The sequence below is a fragment of the Eptatretus burgeri genome, chromosome 2, assembly GCF_056783735.1.
Source record: "Eptatretus burgeri isolate ZD-2024b chromosome 2, Ebu_testis_v1, whole genome shotgun sequence".
In the NCBI taxonomy this organism is placed as follows: domain Eukaryota; kingdom Metazoa; phylum Chordata; class Myxini; order Myxiniformes; family Myxinidae; genus Eptatretus; species Eptatretus burgeri.
In genome coordinates, this window is record NC_140962.1 from 73,093,859 (window position 1) to 73,101,027 (window position 7,169).

Here is a 7,169-nt window from a genome sequence, read left to right on the forward strand (position 1 = left end):
ACTTATTAGACGGGTCCACGGACACACGAACGCGCGCGCACACACACACACACACACACACACACACACACACACACACACACACACACACACACACACACACACACACACACACACACACACACACACGAAACGGTGGCTGAGGCCTTTAATCACGAGCTCCAGCACGGAGGACAGGTGAGCTGAAACTCAGAGCTTGACTCGAACCTTTCCACCTCATGTGGTCTTCAACTTGTCTGGACCCGGGCTCCAGCGAGAGCGAGCTGGATCCAATCGCCGCGATCCTTCCCGAGCTCCCGCGAATCCTCCCGCACTTCTCAACACGTGCCGGTGAGACGAGGTGCCGATCCTTCCTGTCGATCGTCGCTTCCCCGAGGATCCAACTCCAAGAAGAGGCCGATGCGTCGCACAAAGCCGGGAAACAAAATGGAGAACGAAAAGCTCCACGAACCAAGAAGAAGAGGAAGAAGAGGAAGAAGCCTCCACTCGCAGCTCGAGCCGAACAACCGGCTCAAGTTCCTTCCAAAACAAAGCAGCAGCCGAAGCTCACCGAGCCAGCCGAAGCAAAAAGCTTCCGAAGGCCTCAAGCCAAGCAGGACCCGATGGCTGAATGACTGCTCTCTCCGAAGCAAAAAAGCTTACTCCGCCCACGGGACTCAGCACACGAAATCTGCCCACGGGACTCAGAACGGGACTCCCACGAACTCAGCCCACGAACTCAGCCCTACCACGGGACTCTCACTAACTCTTTCGGGACTCTCACGAACTCAGCCCACGAACTCAGCCCTACCACGGGACTCCCACGGGACTCTTTTTGAACAAAGAAAGATGTCCTCTTTATCCTATGCACCCCCTCCCCCACACCCGGCGTGACTCATGCCCTCGTGATCCACCCCCCGCTCAACCACGGGTGGGAGGGAGTTGTTGATGTCACGGGATGGCAGGGTTCTTCTTCCTCTTCGCAGAAGAGGGGAAGGACGTCTTCATTGTTTCGTTCCCTAACTATTAAATCGATCCGCAGCACATCTAATCGATCTCTGAACATTTAAACAATGGAAGATGAGCTATCTCGGGAACATGCACTTATCGACGTAGCTGACTAAGGGAACCTGTATGTTGTGTGCAAATTAATTCCAAATTCGTAACAATATGACCATTTTGGGTTTTTAGTCTCCCTCAAGGAGATGTGAGACTGTGTGTGTGTGTGTGTGTGTGTACCTATATATTTTCACTTAAAAATGTGTTTCTCTGCAATGTGCATAAAAGTGATTGTTAAATATCCTTCTGCTTAATCGATAAAGCGATGGATAATGGCAATGTATGTGACGTAATAAGGTGTATGGATGATACTGGTGTATGGGCCATAATAGTTACGTGTTCAGTTAACAATGGTATTTTTGTTCAGAATGAACTCCACGAGTGCCATTTTCATTTTTCTGTTGTCCCCCCACCCCCCCCCTTCCTCTTCTTTTCTGCCAATGTCCGAGATGAATCTCGGAGCTGGCTGAGATTTTTGGAATTAAATTTTGCAGCAATAATGGGAATAAAAAGATTGCGGGGGTTGACATAATTTTGTTGACCTTGGCCTAATTTTTCAGGTCATGACCTAATTATACACATTGTAACATTTTTCACCATGACTCAACTAATTTTTGTCCGATTCAAACAAAATTGCCCTTTCTAGACAGCCTAGAGAAGATGCAATTCCCTTCATTTACATCGTACCTCTCCAAGTTAAAGGACAAGGTCAAATGGCGGTCTAAAAACATTTTAAAAAGATATATTTTTTTGGTTATCACTCAATTTTGCCAATGTAGAATCTTAAAGACCTCTTGGCCTTCCAATACGTTCTTGCAACATAATGTTGCGAATTCGCGCCCGCCGGCGTGCGAACGGCCATGTAACTCGAATCGCGGCACGTCGCCCACCGGACGGACAATTCAGTCGTGACCCTCTCGGACAACGCCGGGAGCTAGTCACGGGTGGGGGTTTAACCTCACCACGATCGTGCCAATTGCCCACCTGCGCAGGATAGGGTTGCTCGCCAAATTCGATCTACCTAAGTACCTGCACAAATGGTCGACCGGGCGATCGTACCACGACACAGGCCGACTCCGGACATGAACCGCTTAAGCGGTCCGTTCCTTGCTTCAGTGATAACCGAGCTGTGTTATCGTCGGCCTTGACGGTTCCGATTAATTACCGGGATGTTGCACCCACTACGAACCCCTTACGTGATGCAAGATGGAGGGTCAATAAAAAAGGAAAAGAGACGAAGCAGAGCGGGAACAGTTCAACAAGCAAGCATTTTATTCACACACACAGACAAGCACGTATATACAGCCATACAGTCAAAAATGCACATATAACAGTTAAAACAGTCATGCAACAAAAGCAAATGCAGAACTACAACCTACTACGACCGACGCACGGCAACACTTACGCAGTTCCACTTCACAGACGGCGCCAACACACACATTTATACAAAAAGCAAAGGAAGGAAAAGAAAGAAAGAAGTCGCGACTTCCCTTTTATGGCTGGTGAGTCCCTCTCCCGCGACCGTCAGCGTGGTCGCACCTGGCCCCAACCTCTCTTGCGGCCGGCGAACCCTCTCCGGCACTCCCCATCCGACGCGCAGGTCCACCTTACAACTGGCACTGCCGCGTCTCCTGTCCGTGCCTTCGTGACAAGGCCGCTCACCAAGGCGCAGGCGCAGGACCTCTTCCCTCGAGAACCAGACTCTCGTACCAACTCTACCAACTGAAGGCCAACTGAAGACCAGACCAGACCACCAGCCAAGATGAAGAGGAAGAGGAAGCACAAGCGCGCCCGCCCGTGTCCGTCTTTTATAGCGCGGGGCTCCGCCCTTCGCCCTGCCCCGTTCTCGGCTCCACCTTCCTTTGAGAGGGTTCCCAAAAAGGGCGTTCCCTCACTCTTTCCCTCCACCCCGCTCCGTGCGGGGGCCGGGGGAGGCAGTTTTTGGCTCTGGGCCAGAGAATTATTCCCCCAAAATGAGACCCCTCCTTTACATGACCTCTGACCTTTGACCTGCATCGCCACTCCTCCACTCCAAAGCGCGAGGAAGTCAGATGGGAGAAACAGGCGGGGAAACCTGCGCATCCTCGCAGTTCCCTCCTTTGCGCCATTGTTTGCCGTTCGGAAGCGGACGTAGTGGCGAAGATGTAGTAGCGTAGATGGTGGAGGTGGCGTGGTTGTAGTGTGGTTGGTGCTGTGATGGGGATGGCATGGTTGTTGAGATGCTGTTTGTTTGAAATAAAAGATAGAAAAAGAAAAACAACCAACTCAAAGCGTCGCAGCCCGGATGGATCACATAAATTCCCTCTATACAACGGGTTTGGGCTAACTACACATGTACCTATGGAGATATCTCACCTGAGGGCCCTTTATGGTGTAATGCGAATTTCCACAGCCGTAACAATAATAATGTACCTGAAATGAAGTTGTCAACCTCATATTTGATTTGTGTGCTTGACCTGCTTTTTTTCATATTGTGACCTAATTAACTAAAAACAACTTTGTTTTTTTTAATCAGAACTTGAATAATTTTCCTCCCATTTTCATGATGTTGAGTTTTATGAATAGAATGTAGATGGGGACACATTTTCTTAATTTACACACTATCCCTAAATGTTGAATGTTAAGGTGATATGGTGGTCCAAAAAAAAAAACACATGGCCATCATTGAATTGTGGACGCCGGGGGAGGCTTACCCTTGGCGATCGCTTTGTGATCCCAGATATCTAGTTATTAATTGTACTTGCATAAGCAGAACATATGAGGGAGGGGATGGTGGGAGTGGAGCATGGATGACACAAAAGTACATTTTGTGCAACACTGAAAAGGGCACCATGTGCAACTTGTTTTTTTTTTGGGGGGGTGGGGGGTTGGCAAGCCCAATCGCAGCAAATCACTTTGCTTGCAGTAATAGCAAACTTATTTGTCAACACAATACAATTTAAAACCCAAACAGAAAAGCAAAGCGATGTAAAACTAGAGCAATTAAACGATGCAAATATGAATTTTAAGATTGACAAACTATTACAAAAAACATGGACGAGCGCCATTCAAAATGATCTCGGATCAAGATACAATACTTTCAAGATGCCAATTCTGTTTTGCTTCATTTCACCTTCAAATTATGTCGGTGAAAGAGAAGCTTCCAGGCAGCTCCTTCATCCACGTCTTGGTTGCTTCAGTCAGTTCCAATTGTCATCGGTGAATCAGCGCCCACACAAATGTGGAACTTCAAATGTTGGAATGGATAGTTAAGGGTAAAATCGGTGCTGTTTCGGAGCGATCTCGGTCTGGGCCAGGGCGGGCGGTGATCCAGATGCTCAAAACAAGTCAGGAATGGTGATCTACACAAACCATGGTCCTTGTACTCAGATGCGTAATGAAGGAGCACAACCCTCGGCGTTTGTCCTTGATGACTGCTTCAATTTTTGCATGAGGCCGGCATACTATTCCTGCTGTTTTCTCTCGATAACCCAGAAAATGGACACCATGAACTTGATATTGCTGATTGAAGGTTGCGTACTTGCCAACCATCCCAAATTCACTTGGATTGCCCCAGTTATTGTCTTGCAGTCCCAGTGTCCCAGTATGTGTGCAAAATATCCTGGTCCAGCCAAGCTCGTCGGACTGCTGACTCAAGGCAGTGCCAGAAACTGTGTGCATGGCTTAGGGCTTGGTACAACCTGCCAGGAAAGTCCCGGACAATGTGAACCTTTAACCTGTGCACGCACGTCCAGGTGTTTGGTTGGATGAGAGTCTGTTGACACTCTAATGACCTACAATCAGATTCACACGATGCATTCATGCTGACATTGGCAGGTCCTGTTTATGAGAAGAACCATCTCCTCAACAAAGTCTTGCTGAGGTCTATAAAATCGTCAGCACAACAAAGGTTACAAGTCGGTGCTGATACAACCTTCATGTTACAAAACCCAAAACTACTTGGATCGATCAATGGCTGACTTTGGGTTTTGTGATACTTCATGAGCTCCAGCAGAAACAACAGAACAATAAATTTAATGTATTAATTATTTGTTTGAGTCACGTGGTTTCCTGTGTGTTCAATGTGAAGTTGAAAATATTCTTGTGCATCATCATATACTCAACCTTCAGTCATCAATGTCTACATGAAAATATTGTTATGGAACACTATGTTATGTGTGGGTGGTGGTGATGATGTCTTGTGCTTCCAATACATGAATTCCAATATGATTTCAGGATGTTGGTGGTGATGCTACGGTTCGTCACCAATTACCAGATGAGAGTTGGTTCTGTGTTGATCAGTTTTAAAAGCTCATGACAAGTTACTGCTGATCATTATGTTGTGACTTCAGAGGTTTGGATGGAGGGTGTGGGGGGGGGCATTGGGGGGGGGGAATTGAGACCCACATTACTGAGATCTTTAACATGGCCACCTTCAATGGCAGAGGTTATGTTTTCACCTCTGTCCGTTTGTCTTTGTTGAACAGGATAACTGAAAAAGTTATGGATGGATTTGGACGAAACTTAGTAGACAGGTCGGGTGTGTGACAAGGAAGAATTGATTCGATTTTGGTGAAGATCCAGATCCAGATCCAGATCCAGATACGAGAATTTTCAAATTTTTAAGTGATTCTTCACCATTGAGAGATGGGGCCAAAAACAATATATATATATATATATATATATATATATATATATATATATATATATATATATATATATATATATATATATATATATATATATATATATATATATATCACGATATTTTAAAAAGTTGTGAACGGATTTGGGCAAAACAAGGTGGACGAGTTGGTTTGGTGACAAGAACAAGCCGATTTGATTTTGGTTCAGGTCCGGATCTAGATCCGGCCCATCAGTGGGATACAAAATGTAAACTGTTCAGCCTGGTGAAGGTATGTTCTCTTCCGAGTGCTTATACCAGTTGTATTACTTACATGGAGGGAAATGGGGTCCACCCTCCAGCCTGAACCCCCAGGACAATAAAAAAAATAAATTGTCACCGAAAACCTTCCCCTGCACCTCCGAGATATGACCACCATTTTTAAACTCATTCCGTCCAATGGCTCAGGAGTGCCCTTCTGAGGTCGGCAAAATGAGTGCCAGCATGCTGGTATACTGTGTCGGAGTGGCGACCAGTCCAGGATTGTGCTCGATAGTCAAGGAGACTGCTTAAGCCAGCACCAATGCTCTGCACAGAGTATGGTCTCAATCTCCTCCTCCTCTTCACACATGGAGAGAACTGTGGCTGGCTCCCAAAAATGGGTGTTTGTGGTTCTGAACGTGAACTCGTTGTCCAGGGTATAGGCAGGACATTTGTTGTACCTGAGCATGCCTATCGTGGTCGAGTTTTTGTGAGTAGCGGCGCTTCTCCAGCTCCTCCTGGATGAGGTTGTCGTCGTCATGCGTGTTGGCGATTCTGGTTGGTACTAACGATTTGACTTTTCTGCACATTAGCAGTTGAGCAGGACTTGCCAAGTTGTGGTTCACTGGGGTGGATCGCCAAGCGAGCAGTGCAAGATGAAAATCGTTTCCCCCACTTTTTGATTTGCGGAGGATGGATTTCACTGTCTCGACTTGGCACTCAATGAATCCATTGGATTTTAAGTATGTTGGGGATAACATGATGAGGTCAAAATTCCATTTCCCAGCAAATGAACGAAATTCCATGCTGGAGAAATGAGGACCATTATCACTCATAAATGTATCAGGAATTCCAAACTCAGAAAATATCTATCCCAAGGTCGCAATAATTGTGCGGCTGGGAGCGGACTCGGGTAGTTTGCGGACAATAGGAAATTTTGAATAATAATCTGCGATGACGAGCCACTGAGCTGAATTGAAGTAGAACAGGTCACATCCGACTTTACTCCATAGTCTGAGCAGAATGTCATGTTGCTATCGTGGTTCAGGCAGCTGATATTTCTGGTATCGCTGGCAGGTAGGACAGCAGTCCACAAGCTGATAAATGTCCTCATTGATGGTATACCAGTACACAGTATCCTGAGCCAGCAGTTTGGTTTTCTCGTGCCCAAAATGGCCTGAGTGGAGTTTCTGCAGAATGTCGTTTCTCATACTCTTCGGTATAATGACTCTCTCAACATTAAGAATTACACCATTTTCAATTGACA

At 46.4% G+C, this 7,169-nt stretch overlaps 1 protein-coding gene and 1 pseudogene across 3 annotated transcripts in view; one reads left to right on the forward strand and one right to left on the reverse strand.

The window, feature by feature from the left end:
* Nucleotides 1-7,169, forward strand: part of LOC147032320 (3 beta-hydroxysteroid dehydrogenase/Delta 5-->4-isomerase-like) — a 70,593-nt gene that overhangs the window by 2,925 nt on the left and 60,499 nt on the right. The gene's annotated exons all lie outside the window — the stretch shown is intronic.
* Nucleotides 5,784-7,169, reverse strand: part of LOC147032321 (uncharacterized) — a 2,237-nt pseudogene continuing 851 nt past the window's right edge.